The 21,675-nt window shown below is 29.1% G+C and overlaps 1 long non-coding RNA gene across 4 annotated transcripts; it reads left to right on the forward strand.

Moving 5' to 3' along the window:
• Window positions 1–8,641: 8,641 nt before the first annotated feature.
• LOC141452412 (uncharacterized) lies at window positions 8,642–15,293 on the forward strand. 4 transcript variants are annotated; one of them, XR_012457404.1, is made up of 8 exons: window positions 8,642–9,082; window positions 9,431–9,535; window positions 10,276–10,581; window positions 10,896–10,981; window positions 11,599–11,742; window positions 12,112–12,243; window positions 13,797–13,910; window positions 15,034–15,293. It is a non-coding gene; the product is annotated as an uncharacterized lncRNA (long non-coding RNA). The 4 variants fall into 4 exon arrangements; XR_012457403.1 differs by having other exon boundaries at window positions 8,642–9,535; XR_012457402.1 differs by lacking the exon at window positions 9,431–9,535.
• The last annotated feature ends 6,382 nt before the right edge of the window (window positions 15,294–21,675 follow it).

Consider the following 21,675-nt stretch of genomic DNA (forward strand, 5'->3'; position numbering starts at 1 on the left):
AACTCCATAGTTTGATGCCATAAGCCCAGACTGGCTTTAATATACTTACTTATAAATAAGTCTTTTGTTCAGAGTGAGGAAGTCCAGAGTGAGTTTTGATCTGTTGTCGAGTAGTCTTTTCAGTTGTCGGAAGCGTCTGTTGAGTTCTGTTGTCTTAAGTCGTGTACATGGATTCCATGCACATAAGTCTTTAGTCAAGGTAAAACCCAAGGTAGAGGACTACGTTAACTGCTGCTAAAGGAATAAAATCTGAAAAGTTGAAATTAACTTATTAACAAATTAAAGAAAAAGGTTAATGATTCCATTTTATATAATTTCTTTGTAGATATGTATCTTAAATACAATTTAAGATGATTATTTATTCTCCTCGACAGTAAATAAATGTGACTTCTAATTACATCCATTTGTTCTATTTATAACGGCTAATGCTTAAATATTAAAAATAATTTGATACGAAATATTTTGAAAGCAATTTTACTTTTAATTAAACAATCAATCTCTTTCTAATCTGGTTTATAAAATTTGACATTCAGCCTAACTGGGATGTACTAAACAAATATTTTGAACTTAATGTTTTAATCAGTTTTCAAATCACCTTTTTTTGTATATCTATTTTTATTATGTTTTAATTTTATTTCTTATGTTTTACATCTAGGTTAAAGTTTTTTGATATATTCCATTTATTAGAATTGCCCGTGTTATTCATCAGCATTTTTTCTTCAAATAGGCCAAATTTGGAAAAATGAACAACCTGCTAGTTGATTCTCCCCTATGGCACAAATGTTTTCACGGTTTATGCAAGGAAGTAGTCTGATGCAGTGGATATTTAAGTGTTGCTATCACCAATTTTTTCCACAGATCTTAAATAAAGTAAGTTTATTTGATTAGTATATTTAAAAAAAAACCTGTTTCTTCTTAAGTGCTACATATTTATTATAAATTCTAGGATAGAAAGAACTCTAAACTTATATTTTATATTAAATACCTAATAATAACATCTGTAATATTTGTCAATTTATTGTCAGATATGGTTGGGCAGAAAGAATCTTGCTGAACTAAAGTTGAATTAAACTCATTTTCCTGGAAAATTATCCAAGTAAGTGTTTTAAGATTTGCCAGTAGGTAGAATGTACGAAGAACATGATAATAAGAAAGCTAAATAATATCAACGAAAGTATTAATTTGTAGGGGAGTATTTCGAGGAAAATTAACTTATGTCTTAAGTGAATTTTAATTGGTTAACTACCATCGAACCAACTTGCGAAGGGCTTTTTCAATGAAATTTGATCGTTATAGTGGTTTTCTTTTTTATTTATGCTTCAGCATACCCAGAACTATTTGTAAAAATCATTTTTTTCTGAATCAGAGCCGCAAAACTGATATTTCCCATGAAAGCTCAAAATCTTAAATTTTCTCGTTCACAATACCTCCTCGAATAAGAGAAAGTGAATACGATTATATAATCACTCTCTAAATTTGAAATTAACCATTTTTTTTTTTAGAATTTGATAAATTTATTTAAAACTAAGGAAAGAAAAAACAAAATATTTTACTGGTTAGCAGTTATAATCTAGCAGTTGTGAATCTGAATAAGTCAACATTTTCTCTATAAAGGGGAAGTATTGCGATTTGTGAATTTAGGAGGTAATTTCAAAACTGTACATGAGAAAAAATTCAAAGGTCAGAGGAATGGAAAGAAGTTTGTAATCCTTAAATTAATGATGTTTAGCCGGTATAAAAATTTAAAAGTCCTCCTCACAATAGAAAGAAATGAGGTCCTATCTACCTACAATTAACTACAGGACTGACATAAATAACTTAAATGAAATATAATATAATATTATAAATCACATAATCAAAACTCAATCAAGGAGGCAGCTACATTACAGTCATCTGATATAACCAAAACGGAATATAAACTCCACACTTCTCTTACCCAACACATGCGTGTTACAATGGCGTATTATATATCTACTGATGAGGAAAAAGAGATGTTCAGAATATAGTGGAAATGAGTTTTAAGAACTATACCCAACAAACCAGATTTCAGAGCATAAAAGAAATCGCACGAGAACAAAAAATATAAAAAATAGAAATCTCTTTTCAGACTCAGGGGACCTCTAGAAATGTACGAATTACTTCCTCTTTACATGTCACGAGTATCATTTAAACCATGGATCTTCTCTTCGAGAGCGCATCACTGGGCTTTCTTAACATTATAATATTGGCATTCTATTCCAAAAGTATTTCTATAATTATCTAGATATTTTTTATTATGATTGATGGAAATATTATTTTATAAAAATAGTATGAAATGTGTTATTGTTTGGCCAGAGCAATGGTTTGATGTCACCGGGTGGCTTCCAATAACCACCCACTCAGTGGGATCTGAAGACATCACTACTTGACACTACTTTCGTTGCCTGCGCAATTAACCTGCCTCACTACAACATGTTAGTTCCTAATATTAAATTACTAACTAGATAATTGTGTCTCACTTATTCAGTAATTATGCCTGCTAGTAGTTGATTTAATCCTAAAAATGGTTTCTTTTGAGTGAATGGCTTCGTTCACCACCATTCCACACAATCTTGGAAAAGAACCTATTCATTTAAATTGATCTCATTTTGGTTTCTGAGGGCTTTATAAATTAGAGGTGTGCCATTCAGATGAATGCATAATGATAATGGTATATTTTGTTTTATTTCTTTTCCGCCTTAGCATTCAATTATTATTATTATTTTTCTTGAAATCATGTTATTTCACCAACGATTCATGCAAACTTGCACCTTTATCAATCTTAATTATGCAATGAAATACATTATTTTTAGTTATTTCACTATAGATTATATCAATACCTTTTTTTCATCACAATTTGATAACGAAGTGGCCGCTAGATGCTTGAAATTTACAATACTGTTGTACAGAAGACTGGAGGTCTACAGTGAACTTGAAGATACAGTCGATCTTGGTTGCAGAGCAACATTGGATTCACAGATAGCAGATTATTTACTTTATGGATGTAGGATCGTCTATGAAAAGGAATAACCATAAGTTTTATTACTTTTATTATTAGTTATTTCTAATTTAAGGAAGAATATTCCATTCCAATTGTAAAAAGAAAATCTCTAAATTGTCAAACTTTTAAGGGATGTTTGTAGGTTGTAATAAGTGTAAATTTTATTTTATATTTCAGTCGTTTAATTTGAAGAAAAGGTATGGCTGAATTTAATATAAGTCAAATATCCAAATAGAAAAAGATAAGCTACATTAACTACCAAATATTCGAAAAAAAAAGTCTTAAATTATAAATAAATAATTTAAAAATAAAATTGCAATTAAGCACAGAATTGCTAGTGACTGCTATCTAGCGGCAATAGCTAAAACTATTATTGAAACGTTAATTCTTAGTAGTTCTAGCAATCGTTGCTAGATAGCATGAGAATGTACTTTTGGCATTTACGCTTGTCTTCTAGACATTAGAATAAGGTAATATTTGTTACGAAAATGTTGAGTTTAAATTAAAGTTCTTCTGCCAGAATTAACTACATAATGTATGCATTTATTTAGGATTTGAAAAGGCAAATAATAACAGAAATAAATAATCTGGTGATAAATGTTCGTGAAAATTGTTCTGATAAGCATTTTTTTATTTTATTTTTTTAATTTTTAATCCCAGATAGTGAAATTGGTTCCTTTTTGTTCAGCAAATTGTAAAACAATGACCACTAATAGTGTTTAACGCTTGTTAATCCTTAAATTCCCCTTCAGTTATTTATAAAGTATTTAACATGACTTTGTAATTGATTATTGTTATTTTGTTACATTTCGTTACAGTTTTAAGATTTGTTTATTCTAAAAAAGTAATAGCCTTCCCTGTATAAATTGTATGTAATATTTAACATATCCAAATCATAAAAAACTGTGTTTTTCTGAAAGTATAAAACGAAAAATAAAAAGCTCATTTTTCTAAAAATTTCAACTATAAAACTTTTTTTTTCTTGTTCATCTTCTTTCTCATTGAAAATTACAACATTTTCGTTTACTTCGTAAGTCTATGAACGCAGTAAAAGCCATTCGTCTTTTAAATCTCATTTCTATAGAGACATGCAGAAGCTCTTATTTCTTTGAAATCTTTTAAACTATTAAGAAGCGTCTACTTTTCAATTATTAACTATCACAACCCTTATACAACTGTCATATAGGACAGATTAAATTAATAACAGTAGGTTTAACACTCTTCCTATCTTATTACACAAATGTGATGTTACTACGGATAATACAATTATGAATGTGTTGAATATAAAGATTTAGAACATAGACCCATTTTAAATAAATGCAATCCACCATACTACGTTATCAAATTTATATAATATTTCATCATACAGGTACATCTGATTAGTCGCTCTTGCATGAAATAAAATGAAAATAAATTTATTATTCTGGGACTATTGGTCCCCTTAGAATAAAAAAACATGTACAATTGGAGGGCCTGTTGGTTTGGTTTGTATTTTAGATATTTCTAAACAAAAAATAGGCAAGTATTTACAAAAATAAAACTAATGTGAAGGAAATAAATGCATTCAATTATTATTTAGGAGGGAGCTGATTAGAAAGGAGGTACTTGAACAGAAGGAATTTACAGATAGAAAGGGTTGGAGCATGGCGGACAGATGATGGTAAGGAGTTCCAGGGAGAGGTAGAAGGTATTAGGAATGATTTGTCAAAGGATGAAGTACGGTGTGAGGGAATATAGAGATCAGAGGAACGAGATCTAGTATTACGAGAATGGATCGAGGATTTGAACTTTATGAGAGTTGAAAATTATTAGATGGTCTTTGAGATTGGATAACTTGGAAGAGGAATGAAGCAAAAAAATACTGGCAGCGGTAGACAGGAAAATGTATAGAAGAAGGTGACGGGAACTATTAAACTGTTTTAGGATCTGGCGAGAGATTTGGGAAACATGCTGTAAGAGAGGGCAATTTTTTTTAATTTCATCCGATTCAGCTCGTTTATTTAATTCCGTGGTTTCAGTTTTTCATTTATATACAGCAAAGCTTTCTTCCAGATGACCAATGACGCCCCGCTAATTTATTCTACATAAATAAAAAGGTAAATTTTCGTTTTTTTCAAAATCTCAAATCTTCAAAAGTTCTTCACCGATTGCTTTGAAATTTTGACACAAATTTTGATGTTGGGTCGATCTATTTTGAAATGTAAGAAGTAAAAACAACTGGAAAAGTAAGAATTGTTCCCTATATCCAATAGAATTCTGCTGTTTGAGTATTTCATAGTTAATATTAAGGCCAATACTAGGTTTTAGTTGTTGGGTCGATCTATTTTGAAATGTAAGAAGTAAAAACGACTGGAAAAGTAAGAATTGTTCCCTATATTCGATAGAATTCTGTTGTTTGAGTATTTCATAGTTAATATTAAGGCCATCGCTAGGTTGTAGATGTTGGGTCGATCTATTTTGAAATGTAAGAAGTAAAAACGACTGGAAAAGTAATTGTTCCCTATATTCGACAACCCTTATACAACTGTCCTACCGGACAGTTTTAATACTGTTTTCTACTGTTTGAGTATTTCATAGTTAATATTAAGGCCAATACTAGGTTTTAGTTGTTGGGTCGATCTATTTTGAAATGTAAGAAGTAAAAACGACTGGAAAAGTAAGAATTGTTCCCTATATTCGATAGAATTCTGCTGTTTGAGTATTTCATAGTTAATATTAAGGCCAATACTAGGTTTTAGTTGTTGGGTCGATCTATTTTGAAATGTAAGAAGTAAAAACGACTGGAAAAGTAAGAATTGTTCCCTATATCCAATAGAATTCTGCTGTTTGAGTATTTCATAGTTAATATTAAGGCCAATACTAGGTGTTAGTTGTTGGGTCGATCTATTTTGAAATGTAAGAAGTAAAAACGACTGGAAAAGTAAGAATTGTTCCCTATATTCGATAGAATTCTGTTGTTTGAGTATTTCATAGTTAATATTAAGGCCAATACTAGGTTTTAGTTGTTGGGTCGATCTATTTTGAAATGTAAGAAGTAAAAACAACTGGGAAAGTAAGAATTGTTCCCTATATTCGATAGAATTCTGCTGTTTGAGTATTCAACAGTTATTATTAAGGCCAATGCTAGATTGTAGATGTTGGGTCGATCTATTTTGAAATGAAACAAGTAAAAACGACTGGAAAAGTAAGAATTGTTCCCTATATTCGATAGAATTCTGCTGTTTGAGTATTTCATAGTTAATATTAAGGCCAATACTAGGTTTTAGTTGTTGGGTCGATCTATTTTGAAATGTAAGAAGTAAAAACGACTGGAAAAGTAAGAATTGTTCCCTATATTCGATAGAATTCTGCTGTTTGAGTATTTCATAGTTAATATTAAGGCCAATACTAGGTTTTAGTTGTTGGGTCGATCTATTTTGAAATGTAAGAAGTAAAAACGACTGGAAAAGTAAGAATTGTTCCCTATATTCGATAGAATTCTGCTGTTTGAGTATTTCATAGTTAATATTAAGGCCAATACTAGGTTTTAGTTGTTCGGTCGATCTATTTTGAAATGTAAGAAGTAAAAACGACTGGAAAAGTAAGAATTGTTCCCTATATTCGATAGAATTCTGCTGCTTGAGTATTTCATAGTTAATATTAATGCCAATACTAGGTTTTAGTTGTTGGGTCGATCTATTTTGAAATGTAAGAAGTAAAAACGACTGGAAAAGTAAGAATTGTTCCCTATATCCAATAGAATTCTGCTGTTTGACTATTTCATAGTTAATATTAAGGCCAATACTAGGTGTTAGTTGTTGGGTCGATCTATTTTGAAATGTAAGAAGTAAAAACGACTGGAAAAGTAAGAATTGTTCCCTATATTCGATAGAATTCTGCTGTTTGTGTATTTCATAGTTAATATTAAGGCCAATACTAGGTTTTAGTTGTTGGGTCGATCTATTTTGAAATGTAAGAAGTAAAAACGACTGGAAAAGTAAGAATTGTTCCCTATATTCGATAGAATTCTGCTGCTTGAGTATTTCATAGTTAATATTAAGGCCAATACTAGGTTTTAGTTGTTGGGTCGATCTATTTTGAAATGTAAGAAGTAAAAACGACTGGAAAAGTAAGAATTGTTCCCTATATTCGATAGAATTCTGCTGTTTGAGTATTTCATAGTTAATATTAAGGCCAATACTAGGTTTTAGTTGTTGGGCCGATCTATTTTGAAATGTAAGAAGTAAAAACGACTGGAAAAGTAAGAATTGTTCCCTATATTCGATAGAATTCTGCAGTTTGAGTATTTCATAGTTAATATTAAGGCCAATACTAGGTTTTAGTTGTTGGGTCGATCTATTTTGAAATGTAAGAAGTAAAAACGACTGGAAAAGTAAGAATTGTTCCCTATATTCGATAGAATTCTGCTGTTTGAGTATTTCATAGTTAATATTAAGGCCAATACTAGGTTTTAGTTGTTGGGTCGATCTATTTTGAAATGTAAGAAGTAAAAACGACTGGAAAAGTAAGAATTGTTCCCTATATCCAATAGAATTCTGCTGTTTGACTATTTCATAGTTAATATTAAGGCCAATACTAGGTGTTAGTTGTTGGGTCGATCTATTTTGAAATGTAAGAAGTAAAAACGACTGGAAAAGTAAGAATTGTTCCCTATATTCGATAGAATTCTGCTGTTTGTGTATTTCATAGTTAATATTAAGGCCAATACTAGGTTTTAGTTGTTGGGTCGATCTATTTTGAAATGTAAGAAGTAAAAACGACTGGAAAAGTAAGAATTGTTCCCTATATTCGATAGAATTCTGCTGTTTGAGTATTTCATAGTTAATATTAAGGCCAATACTAGGTTTTAGTTGTTGGGTCGATCTATTTTGAAATGTAAGAAGTAAAAACGACTGGAAAAGTAAGATTCGGATGTTTAGCCGTGATTATTGGATTCGGTTCAAGTCGTGACTTTTATTTCTATTTATTGGGATCACTACCGTATTTTGTGCAAAAGAACTCTTCTTTTAACTCATTGTAGATTTGTCTGATTAGACTTCCTATTTTGGGCTTTTTGCGCCTAGGTTATTTTATTTTATTCGTTAGAATTCTTTTGTTTATAGGATTCAAGTGTATATTCCTTACGCATTTTATTTTTTGTTTGTGTATATTTGGTTTGTTTTAAGTTACAAGTTTATAGAGTTTCAATTTAATTTTATTATTTTACATTATTCCATTTAATTTCTATTTCAATCATTTGTTTAGAAAAGCATTACATTTTGGGTTGATAGAAATCATTTTACAATTATCGTGGACCTTTCTCGATTAACGAGAGAACACTTTACGGTGGTCGGCAGTGCTCTAGATAAAACTCTGAGCGCTAAGAACCTCAGTTGTTGACGTGCCTTACATAAAACATCATAAAAACTACTTTTTTAATAACTGAAAATTGTGGGGGGGCCACCTCCAAAATCTAAAATTACTTTGGCATTTGCTTTTCATTCAAAATTCAAAACATTATTATTTTATTTTTTTTGGTAACATTTGTATTTTGCTTTCTTTTATACTTAGACATGTACACAATCTAAAAATGTTTATGTTAAATGTTTTGTAATACTGAAGGCAGTGAGGGTTATAGTAAGTAACCTTACCCATAGTCTCTAAGCCGATGAGCACTGGGGTCCGCTCATTAGTATTAATGATCATTTTGAACTAGTGTATAAATCTTTTTTTTTATAATTTATGTTTCTAAAACGGGGACCTATTCTAGTGCTTCTGAAATTACATTTTCTGGCAAGTTAAACCAATGTCAATATTAAGAAGCTTGTCTTTCTTCTAATGTGAAACTAGAAGAAATCTTTCACCACGGATTTCTACAATTTCCGTAGGAATAACGTACGTCTTTTTGTTCCTTGAAAAGTTTTCATCATGAGTTGTAGGACAATTGAAAAACCGGTTACTGTAAGTGGTTAATCCTTTTTTTTTGTTTCTTCAATCCGCTTTCCTTTATTTCTCTTCGAACCACTCAGTTAGCGGTTTGATCTTGATATTATTCACCTGTGTGGAACTACAGTTAATTTAAAGGTAAATGTTCTCTATTAAATTACTTAAAGTATTTTAGAGTACTTTTTTCTACTTTTCAATCTGGATCATTCAGTCTTAGCATCTCCTTCATTCCCCTTATAGTAGAAGGTGATTCCTTTTTTGCCAGAAATAATTTCGTGATAATTGTCATTTAAACTCTGTCACTGTCTATTATTCTTAAACAATGGTTTGGTTGTATTTCTTAACAATACATTCTGGCCCTCGAGATATTCAGTTCTAACCAGCTATCCTCGTGAACTAATGCTGAGGAAGCGTACCTGTTCAAAGGAGAGCAATATTTAGTGATAAATTATTTTCCAAAACTGCTTATTTTATTATTGCAAACAGCCAAGTTTTGTAAGCAAATGAGTCAGTCTACATTGAGGCAATAATAGTGAGATAAACGCAAGTAAAAATAGTGGAAACAAACTCAGTATTGACATCTTCTTGCTGGTAAGTAAGAAACACAACATCTTGGAAAGTTTTGGGTAATTATTCTAAAGAGAAGGGGATGAGATTAGTTTAATTAATTGATTCCTTCAAATATTGTTCTTGAGAACACCTTGTTATGAGCTGACGAGAGTTGTGTTATGGATTTTTTTGGCATGATCAACATATGTTAAAAGACCTTTTTCAATGTAATGTAAATAATAGTCGATAGGTGGTTAAATAGGTAATTGATTTTCATTCTGCTTCTGCCAGTAGTAAAGTGGTGATAACTTTTATTCGAACTCAACACCAACCGTGGGTAGCTAACTTGAAAAGTTATTGTCTCAGAGGTTCACAACTCGAACCTAGTACATGTAGAGTAGCGACTCGAGGCTTATTGAAACTTTTTGTTTCTTGTGATCAAAAAGTGGTCTTTTTTAGGTGATGCTGATGGAAATTTAGGTATGCTAATTGCTTCTGCTTACATACTTAACAAAGTGATAACAGGTGAGTACTTTGGTAGTAGTTTTGCAACGAGAACTGGCTTCCTCTAAACGTGGACTGCGACGTTGGCGTGCAAAATGAGGTTTTGGTGGAGTAAGAATAGAAATGACGGAGGTGACAGGCTTTTGGAGAATTATGACTTATTTATTATTACTGATGTTCTACTTCTTTCTTTGATTGCCAACAAATGTTATAGTATAAATTGCATTCAAATAATTCACATAATGAAATTACACCTTTTTATTTATATTTTTTTTCAGTCAGCAATTGAAGGACAAGACTATATCGTAAGTGGAGTCGAAATCACTCCACCAAAGTGAGTAATTAACATCTGATTTTGCATGAAAGACCGAAACCGGTTAACGTTTCAATAAACATGCGTGATACGACGGACAAAATCAAAGATGTTATCTGGCTCCGCGGACCTCACCACATTTCAAAAATGAATGTACTTCACATCTTCTAGTAAATGATGTCACAGGAATATGGAAGATTGACTTGATTGCTGGGCGACATGGAGTTATAGACAACCCTTTCCTCTGTATCTACATGTACTCTTGAAAACTGTAAGTTTATTAAATTATTGATATTTTATTAGTTGTTACTTGTAGTTGAGTATGATCAGTACACCGTAGAAATTTGTAAATAATATTTCTCGCTGCCTTTGCCATAATTCATGTCTCTGAATTTAAATTAATATAGCAGGGTTTGTAATTTATTGCTCCCAATTAGAGTATATTATTTCTTTTCCACAATTAGTAGAAAAAATGTCAGAAATTTGTGGCTAATTAAAGCCTCCATATAAAAAAAAGAAGCAATAAAAAATGAGTTAAGTGTACGATTATTCAAAGAAAAAATGAAAAAATCTTTATTGTTCTAGCTACAAAATAAAGAATTCTAACTTAAAACTTATGATAACGTGATATTCATTACTATCTAGCAGCAACTGCCTAAACTAAACCTAAGGTAAGTTAATCTTACTGGTTCTAATAGTCTTTGCTAGATAGAATAAGCATTCACTTTTAGTACATCTTTGCTAATTAATTAATTTTTTTTTGTTATACCCTTTCACTTGTTCTATTTTATCTCATAATGTACGAAAAAACGTGAAACAAAAATTATTGATACCAGCAAAAACGGTTACTGAAAAAGAGAATACTGCGATTGTCCGGTTTTATTTATTTATTTATTTAATTTGTCTATGAGTTAATTCCATATTTATATGCATCATTCGGTAAGCAACGTACAATGGATACGTGTATAATATCGTACGGTATCACTGTAGTGAGTAAATATTTATAAATTTGTGTGGATAATTGCTTTAAAAAGTAAAAAAGATTTATATATGTACAAACATTAATTTCTGTACTGGCTCCATACATCTCGTATATTACCTCATAACTTTTAACTTGATGCAAACTGTAAGTTTTATTATGAAGCAGAAGTTAATTAAATTACATTTATTTCAATGTTCATCTTTCTATAAATGTGTTTTCGTCAATGTTGTTGTTCTTATCGCCATGTTAAGGGGAGCTTAATATTGTTTTGAAAAGAAGTGCAACACATTAATTGGACTGTTTCAGAGGTAATTGTGTCTTCCACATCGTTGTAACTATCAATATTGCATTAAACAAAAAAGACAACAGCAACTTCTGCTACGCATCAATTTCTATATGTTGGACTTGACAAGGAATTCAGAAAATCAACCTAGCTATCTTGTATTACAGGTAATCTTATTTATTTGTTAATGCTTACAACGCTTTTTCACAAAAAATGAAAATTCCTTTCTCGGTCACGAGCTTTGTCGTTAAATTTAAAGTAAAACAGTTTTAATTTAATTTTATTTTAAAAACAAGTTAATGACAATAATAGCAAATTAAATAAAAATTGAAAAGCTAAAAATAGTACAGAGATTACTATCTAGCGGAATAATTGTGTACCATAAATAGTTATAGTTTCTAATTTTGCCGCTAGAATGTGCGGGCATGTCAATTTTTCTATTTTATAATTATAATCTACTCTTAATAAATCACTTGGGACTCTGAAGTCTATTCATTATTTGTGTTTCAAATATGTTTTCTTTTCTACTTTTTCAGGCAATTGCTTCAGTTTAGTTAGTGAAAAATCCATACTGGGGTCCAATCATCGATTCCATGCCACAACTTCTATAGCTGAAGATCTACATTTTGAGTTTTTCTCTCAAACAAAATGACGGCCTATATCTCTAGGTGAGTGAACATTCCATTATTAAATTGTTAGGTAGTAAATACCCTTATTAAATCCTTATATATGATATTAGTGTTTATATTAGAATACGATTTTATATGCGAACTAAAATAACCGCAAATAAGGTAGCATTTAATTTATTAAATCTTTGAAAATAAAATGTTTCAATACATTTGAACGTTTCTTGTTATAAAAGTGTAGTTTCATCCCTATTTTGCTTCATTCATGACTTACTTATTCATTGAGTAAATTTTATGATTATGTAAAGTTAGCTTTTTTTTCAACAAAGAATGACCGAACCTGTCAGTAACAATATTAGATAAATGTATGTGTACCTTTATATTCGTATTAAATGGCTATTAAATTATGAATGATTTGACAATAGAGTAATTAAAACCATCTTTACTCGTTGTCTACGGTGGTAAATATATCTATTTCGTAACTGCATTCAATATTTCTTTTAATCAAGTATATGAATAAAAAACATATAAAAAGGTACAAGTTTAGGAAATGTACCAAAATACAATGGCTTAAAGGTAAAAATAAACAATTACAAATAACATTTTAAATCAATAATATTAGGAATTTCTCATCGAGTATTCTGGAGAATAAAAAGTAAAGGAAATCCCCTTATCCCTCTGCATGTGGGCTTTTGTTCTCCAGGTAATCCTATCTATTACGTCATTCATTCTAAATATTACAACATAAACTAATACCTTTTTTTTTATAAATTATCTTTCCGTTTTTATCGAGCCAATTTCACATTAAGTATCTACTAACGTAATCTTTTATGTAAATCTTTTCACTTTTGAAATTGAATTGAATTACATTTTTATTTCTGTAATGTCTGCCTTTATCATTCAATGTTTTTATTGAGTATTATACTTAATGCTCTTATATGCGGCCCGCGCAACATTTTTAAATTTCTACATGTTTCGTTGTGAAAAAAGGTAGCTCATCCCTGTATAGCATTTTCAATCAAGTAGAAGCATTCTTCAGCCAGATTAAATATTTTTCAAAATCAATCATGCTGTATCCGCTCTAACTATTTTTTAAAATTAAATCTCTTTAAAAAATTGAAATTTTATTTAAAAAATAGTAATATCGTATTTAAAGCATTTAAAAGTGGTATTTTATTTTAAACATTCACCCATTAAAAAAATATATTGTATTGTATTCTTTATTATTTTATCATTATTATTATTTTATTGAGAAATCGTATATATACATAGCCAAAGTAGATATTGTATTGTATTCTTGGAAATAATAATAATAAATTTATTCAAATTTACATTTAACGTCCATATCTTAAATCATCAAATAAAACTAAATATTTTTTAATCTATTTTCATAAAAATAATTGAAAAATGGTATTATAGTTTAATTGATAGTATATCACTTATGAATTTTTCGGAAATATATACTCCTTTCATTCCTTTAAAATAGAAATTTATCTTTAAAAACGGTTGAGTTTTAATGCGTAGTATTGAACACTTGTAATTCAAGATTAACTCTTATTAAACACTTCATTTCATTGAGTAATGATAATTTTCAGATTCATCCAATACTAGGAGGAGTATATTCTGTTCATCAAACATGTTCATCAAACCTGTTCATCAAATGGAGAAATTCAAGTTAAAAAGACGTTGAGAAAATATCGATCAAATGAGTAAGTGCAAACAACTTTTGTTATGAATCAATTACTAAAAAACCTAACTGTATTGTTAATTTGCATGTTCGTATCACAATCTTATTTACTATATGATTTTTTGACTTATATGAAAAAAAGTTTTACTGAGCAGGAGAATTAACAAAAACGTCTAGTTAATGAAAAAATCTATTTATTTCATATCTATTTTTTGTTACATAGCCTTAGCATTTTACAATCTGTAATACATAAAAACACATTTATTTCATACCTATTTTTTGTGACATAGTCGTAAATTCTATGATATATGTGAAAATACATAAATAAATTAATAACATACAGAAAGAAGTGCTAAAATATGTATAAAACTATCAGAAAAACTTAAAAATATCTAAAGAAATTAAGTATAAAGTAAAATAAAAAATTAGTTCCAAAAAAATCCGCCAGAGGGCGCCACTTATCAGGCAGGTTAAATAGTAGTTCATATATTTGCCACCAGGTAGCAGTGCTGTAACCTTCCCTATATATACAGCTGTCAAGGCAATTTCTCTTCAGTACGACTTGAATGATGCAGGGGGGTAGATCGCTCGTCGCTCCAAAAATATATTATCTATCTAGTCTAGTCTAGTCTAACATTCATCACCTCTCTCTCAAAGAATCATGAGGTGGGGAGATGTTGTCGCTTCGACGGTTCTCCCCACCCTGCCCCGCCCGTCCAGCGAACTTAGTTATATACCCACCCAGAGCAAGATGGCGGACAGTTCACTCACCTGATCCAGTGGCTACTAGATCGCTCCAGCTGTCTATTGCTCCAACACACTCTCACGACTCTGCCAGCCATCTTTAACCTTCCTTTTAGGTTATCTTTTTTACTTCTACCACTCTCTAGACTGTGTAACCTTCCTTTTAGGTTATCCTTTTTATTTTTTATGCATTTTCTTTAGCATTTTTAATATTAATCAAATATTATTAATTATTTTCGTTCTATTTTTACTTTTTCATATTAATTAACAGATTTAATGGAAAAATAAAATCATTTTTACTTTTAATGTATTTTTTTTATTAAATTTTTTTTAACATGCAATTTTTAATTTTGATAAATACATGCATATTACGTATAATAACTACATACTTTTTTTTATAGCTCCCTAAACAAATGTGTTGGTACATTCACATTGGATGGATCTTTTACGTCTTTTTCACTTGGGCTTCCATTGATGAACACTTTTGCAGTCAGTACTCTGGGTATCACCAGTATTGATTCTGAAAATCATTATTTATTGTAATTTAAATAATTATAATGTTCAGTGAGTTTTACCTAGCATTAAGAAGTTACAGAAAAACATCTGTAACAATTTATGTATATTATAAAGTTAAATAAAGAAGACTAATTAAACTAAAGAATTGACTTTTTCTTTTTAACCTAAACCTTTTCATTCAATGATAATAAATGATATTTTTATAATATAACACACTTATTCCTTATGGATAAAATTAATTTGTTTGGAAAAATATAATAACACACATAATCTACTAACATTATTATTATTATGGAATTATTTTTATGAAAAAGAATTAAAAAAATATTAAGGCTAATGAATAACACTAAAAAATTTTGCCAACGGCTAACTTAGTCGTTGCTCTCGTGAAGTTTGCCCAACTATGCATGCATTAGACCAGCGTTTCCCAATCTGTGGTACACCACCAATGGTATACACAATTTAATTACCACCAATGGTACGCGAAAAATAATCAATAATGGAGAACATAAAAAAGAATCATATAAATATAAAAGTTTTTGCCTATAAATCATAAATATTATTTTAATTAATAATATTGAACGGTAAAGTTATATGTGCAGTAATAAGGTTGGTCTGTCTCAAGATATACGAGAAAATATAATAGCACATTTAACAGGATTAAAATTGTCTTTCATGGAGTATTTTTCAAAACCCAAAAACACAAATGATAATTGAATTTCAAACCCCTTCTAGAATTAGAATTGCTCATTAGAATGGTTATTCACGAACCATACATTTCTATAATAGAACAAGTAAAATTTGCACTTAACTGATTTAAAAAAACTAAATAACATTATGTTTAATATATTTCGGAATTCTCAAAATTTATTACAAAATGTTGGTCAACAATATTCAGATAAATTCATTTCTTTTCAAGTTGGAATAATTCTTTCTGAAATAAGATTGGGTGGCCCTTATGTTATTAAATTTAAAATCGATTATGTCATTTATACGGTCAAACCCCAAAGATCATTGTTTAATGTGTAATAAGAACGAGCTGGAAACATTAATTGTCTATCAGCTGCCCAGTCTATGAAAGTTTTACAATCACACTCCATATAAACAAATATAGTAATCATAAAGAAGAACTTTGTAAATTAATTAATAATTTTGAATAGAAAAATATGTAAGCAATTTTTAATTATTTAACTAAGATCTTACACTTTACAAAGTTGTTTATAAAGTGAACATGAACTTGAGCTCAGTTATAACAGTTACATTGTATCTCTATACAAATAAAGATAATAATAATAGAATAACCTTACTTAGAATAATAACTCGGAATAACAAATTTCACGAAAGACAATCATTTTTACGAAGTGGTAAAATTTAGCATGATGTACTACCAAGTGGTACGCGAGCCAAAAAAGGTTGAGAAACGCTGCATTAGATTAAAAATAAACATGCATATTACATATAATAACTACATACTTGTTTTATTAATTGATTCCTGACAAAACTTGTATATGTTAAATGGAGAGATGTTTTACGTCTTTGTCAGTTAGGCTTCCACTGATGAACACTTTTGCAGGCAGTACTCCAGTATCAGCAGGATTCATTCTGAAAATCAACATTATTCAATCAAAATATAGGGCTCACTGAGTTTAATCTTGAATAAAGAAACAAGAGATAAACATCTATAATAATTTTCATTCAATCAAAATGAAATAAATTTCTAAAAAGTACACTTATTATTATATTATTCAATAAGTTCAATTTGATTGAAAAATACATTATTTAAACTTATCTTTGAAAGTGTTGAGCAAAAAGCATTACCAAAATTCCACAGTTATTCAACAATTCATTGGGATAAGGTTATTAACTAAGATTTAAATTGACTGAGTTAAATAATCTTAGTTACATGTTTGAATTATTGTAAAAACAGATAAAAATACGTTTACAATTCAGTACCTTCTTCTTATGAGCCCACAGATGTTATTTTGCTTAAATCTTTGGAGCATAGTAAGTTACATAGATGCACTTTATCAGATAGTTTTAGAAAAATTAAAAAAAGAAATTTAAAAAAAAGGACTTTATACCTCCGAGGTACTGAATTATTTTCATCCCATCTATAATTCAATACACTAAATTCGCGCACATATCAAAGTTACTTAAAGATGCTGACATCATAATGGAAATAATTAAATATTTTGTAAGAAATTAATAACTATTTCTACATACCCATGAGATCTAGCGGAAGAACTGAGAACTAATAATTGCTGGGTAGTTAACGGTCTTGGCACTAGAGCGCTCTTTACAGTAGTTTTTGTAGCTTTTTTTAAGTTGGAATAGTCCACATATTCATATCCCTGTAATTCATTAAGATGCAAAACGTCATTAATTGTATTTAATTTCTTTATATACACAATTTATATTAATAATGGCTTTGACACTATTAAGAACACAATAGACCGTAAAAAATCAATAATTACTTGAAGAAGAAGCAAAGCTGACATTTTGTATTGCTGCAAATAACAAAAAATTAAAGATATTGATTTAAGAAACAATTTAAAATTAAATAAAGAAGACTAATTCATCTAAAGAATTGATTTTTTTTTAAACCTAAATCTTTTAAAATGATTAAAATGTTGTAACGAGTTTCACTAGCAATAAGAGGTTACAGAAAAACATGTATGTACATAACAATTTTTGTATATTATTAAGATTAAATAAAGAAGATTGTAATTCAACTAAAGAATTGATTTTTTTTTTTTAACCTAAATCTTTTCACTCAATGGTAATGAAAGATATTTCCATAATATAACACATTATTCATTTTGATTAGAAAAATAAAATACATTAATATTATTATGGAATTATTTTTATGAAAATGAATTAAAAAATTATAAGCTAATCACGACTAAGGCTAATGATTAACACTAAAAAATTTTGTCAACGGCTATCTTAGTCGTTCCTCTCGTGAAGTTTGCCCAACTCTGCTTGCATTACACTAAAAATAAACATGCATATTACATATAATAACTACATACTTGTTTTATCAATTTTATTCCTGACAAAACTTGTATATGTTCAGTGGAGAGATGTTTTACGTCTTTTACCACTTGGGCTTCTATTGATGAACAGTTTTGCAGACAGTACTCCAGTATCAGCAGTATTCATTCTGAAAATCAACATTATTTAATGTAATCAAAATATGGGGCTCACTGAGTTTAATCTTAAATAAAGAAACCAGAGATAAACATCTTTAATAATTGAAAATGTATCATTCTTAAACATTAAGCGAATGTGTCTCAAATTGAACCTAATTGTACTGATATTACATTTAACTAATTTTTTAAAGAACTTAAATCTTTTCATTCAATGAAAATGAAATTGACTGAGTTAAATAATCTTAGTTACATGTTTGAAGTAATGTACAAACAGATAACAAAAATACGTATACAATTATTTTCACACCATCAATAATTCAATACACTTAATTCGCGCACATATTAAAGTTTCTTAAAGATGCTGACATCATAATGGAAATAAATATTTTGTAAAAAATTAAAAATTATACATACCAATGCGATCTAGTGGAAGAACTGAGAACTAATAATTGCTGTGTAGTTAACGATCTTGCCATTAGAGCGCTCTTTACAGCAGTTTTTGTAGCTTTTTTTTAAGTTGGAATAGTCCACATATTCATATCCCTGTAATTCATTAAGATGCAAAACGTCATTAATTGTATTTAATTTCTTTATATACACAATTTATATTAATAATGGCTTTGACACTATTAAGAACACAATAGACCGTAAAAAATCAATAATTACTTGAAGAAGAAGCAAAGCTGACATTTTGTATTGCTGCAAATAACAAAAAATTAAAGATATTGATTTAAGAAACAATTTAAAATTAAATAAAGAAGACTAATTCATCTAAAGAATTGATTTTTTTTTAAACCTAAATCTTTTAAAATGATTAAAATGTTGTAACGAGTTTCACTAGCAATAAGAGGTTACAGAAAAACATGTATGTACATAACAATTTTTGTATATTATTAAGATTAAATAAAGAAGATTGTAATTCAACTAAAGAATTGATTTTTTTTTTTTAACCTAAATCTTTTCACTCAATGGTAATGAAAGATATTTCCATAATATAACACATTATTCATTTTGATTAGAAATCATTATTCATATCACTGTAATTCATTAAGATGCAAAACGTCATTAATTGTATTTAATTTCTTTTTATACACAATTTATATTAATAATGGCTTTGCCACTATAAAGAACACGATAGACCGTATAAAATCAATAGTAATAATAAAATTAAATACATTTCCAAAAATACAGTTTACTTCCATATCAAGGAATGACCTTCTTACACACACATTTAACCATGTTGGCGACTCATACTTATTTTTGAGTGTGTTTATGGGTTCCGATACCTATTTGTTTGTGAATGTATTTATTTACTTTACAGCAAGAGTTTAAAAAACGAAAAATAATAATATATACTTTTAACAAATATATTGTTTTTCAAACTAACATTTACTTGCTTTGGACTAATTTTGGTATATACTTCTACTATATACTTCTACTTTATATACTTCTCAATCTTCAGATAAATAAACAATGAAAGATTTATTTATTATCAACAGCAAACTGATTAATAAATTAATGAATATGCTATGAACACATAATACTAGAACAACTAAATTAAATAGAAGTGTTGTATACCAAAAGTAATCGAAAACCAATTAATTAATAAAAAAATGTTAGATTGAAAAACAGACCACGAAAGATATTTATTTTAGTAGTAATAAATGAATTTTCTATTTCAGTTTTTCACAAGAAAAGCTGTTTTTTATTTAAAGTTTAAGAAAATATAAAGTAATTGTACTTACTCATACAATCGAGACGACACAAAAGTGGTTGCGGTGATGTCCGAGGCACTCAGAATACATGCTTAATTCATCAAGGTCCTTCTAGTTGTTTTTCCCTTTTTGGAACGCAGGGAATTTGAGTTTGCTCAATAAAGTTAACTTCATTCCTTTTTATCCATTCAGTTCATAGAATTATCTTCACCAAAGTCGTCAATTTAGTAAAGATTCCAGTTTTACCTGCCACATATTCCTTTAATGCGCATATCACATCTAACAGTTTATCGTGCTGAGAATTATCCCTTGCGAACAAAACCAAACGGAACTTGCAGAGAGAAATACAGTACTAAATCTGAAAGCCGCAATTAATGAGTTGATGAGTTATCCTGGAATAATTTCTTTCATTCTTAACTAAGATATTCTTGTTCCATCAACCAAACGCATGATTATTGAGGATTAAACACTTCAACTTTATAATAACTGAAATATTGATAGTATGCTCATTTTTGCAAATAATTACTGTAAGGAAACTCTCTTTCCTTTTTTGTTGGTCATCAAACACGTTACCATTCTGAACATTGGAAAAATAATTCAGGTATTTTTTTAAGTTGCACTAGAGAAAAACACTAGAAATTTTCATTATTTATAAAACCTATCAACTATTACGTAAATCTGAAGGAGGAAATTTCATATTACTGTAACTATAACAAAAAATTAAAAAAAAAAGTTATCTGACAAATTAAGCTATTAACGCTACTCACCAGGAGTAACGAATCTCCTATGGGTACGGCCATTGTTAACAGTAACAAAGGTTACAATCAGGTTACATAAAATACCGACAGTGAAAAAATACAGATGTTTTAAGTAAACATCAGCAGGTAATAATTCAAATTAAAATCAAATTTGATCACGAATATTTTTCACAAAATAAACAAATTAATAAAGATTTATTACAGAATTTATTATGAGAAGATTTTTGGAATATACGTCTGAATCTATTTTTTTTTTTTAACCTGTTTAAACTCTCCCAACTACATTTCTGAAATAAATAACCCGACCTGAATATATTTTAAAAATATTTACACCCAGTATACTAATGTCATCGAACGTGTTAATGGTTGATCTAATATCCTAAAAAGGTGTTGATTTACAACCCCGGATTATCTGTCCTTAACTAATAATCAGGAAGGGGGGCTGTTAGATTAGCCGTTCTTAATGGGAATCCATTTATAATTGTCACTGTCACACATAAAATTAAAAAATAGATGTGTTGTAACATACTCATTTTCCCATACCCAAGAAGGCTCGTGATGAAAAGTTTTAATGACATACGAAACGTAAAGAAAAAACAACTTAAAAAATTACTTGCTTCAGTCTGTTCCAAAATTCTTGCTTGACTCACGACTATGGATCCAAGATGACAGTACCACAGAAATCTCTACTTTTTGCAACGCCCTAAAATTTGATCCTATATTTTCATGAAGTTCAATGGATAATACTTTCTGATTCTTTAAACTGATCAAATTGTACTTAAAATGAATTTCTGAAGAAAAACAGCCACCCCTATCATTATTTTCAAATAATTTTTTTTTATTTTTCCTCTAAAAATATGATATTCTTAAAAGATTGAGTTAAGCTTACCTACCTTAACGTA

The sequence above is a fragment of the Rhodnius prolixus genome, unplaced genomic scaffold, assembly GCF_049639745.1.
Source record: "Rhodnius prolixus isolate KJV_2025 unplaced genomic scaffold, Rpr scaffold_3, whole genome shotgun sequence".
Classification (NCBI taxonomy): domain Eukaryota; kingdom Metazoa; phylum Arthropoda; class Insecta; order Hemiptera; family Reduviidae; genus Rhodnius; species Rhodnius prolixus.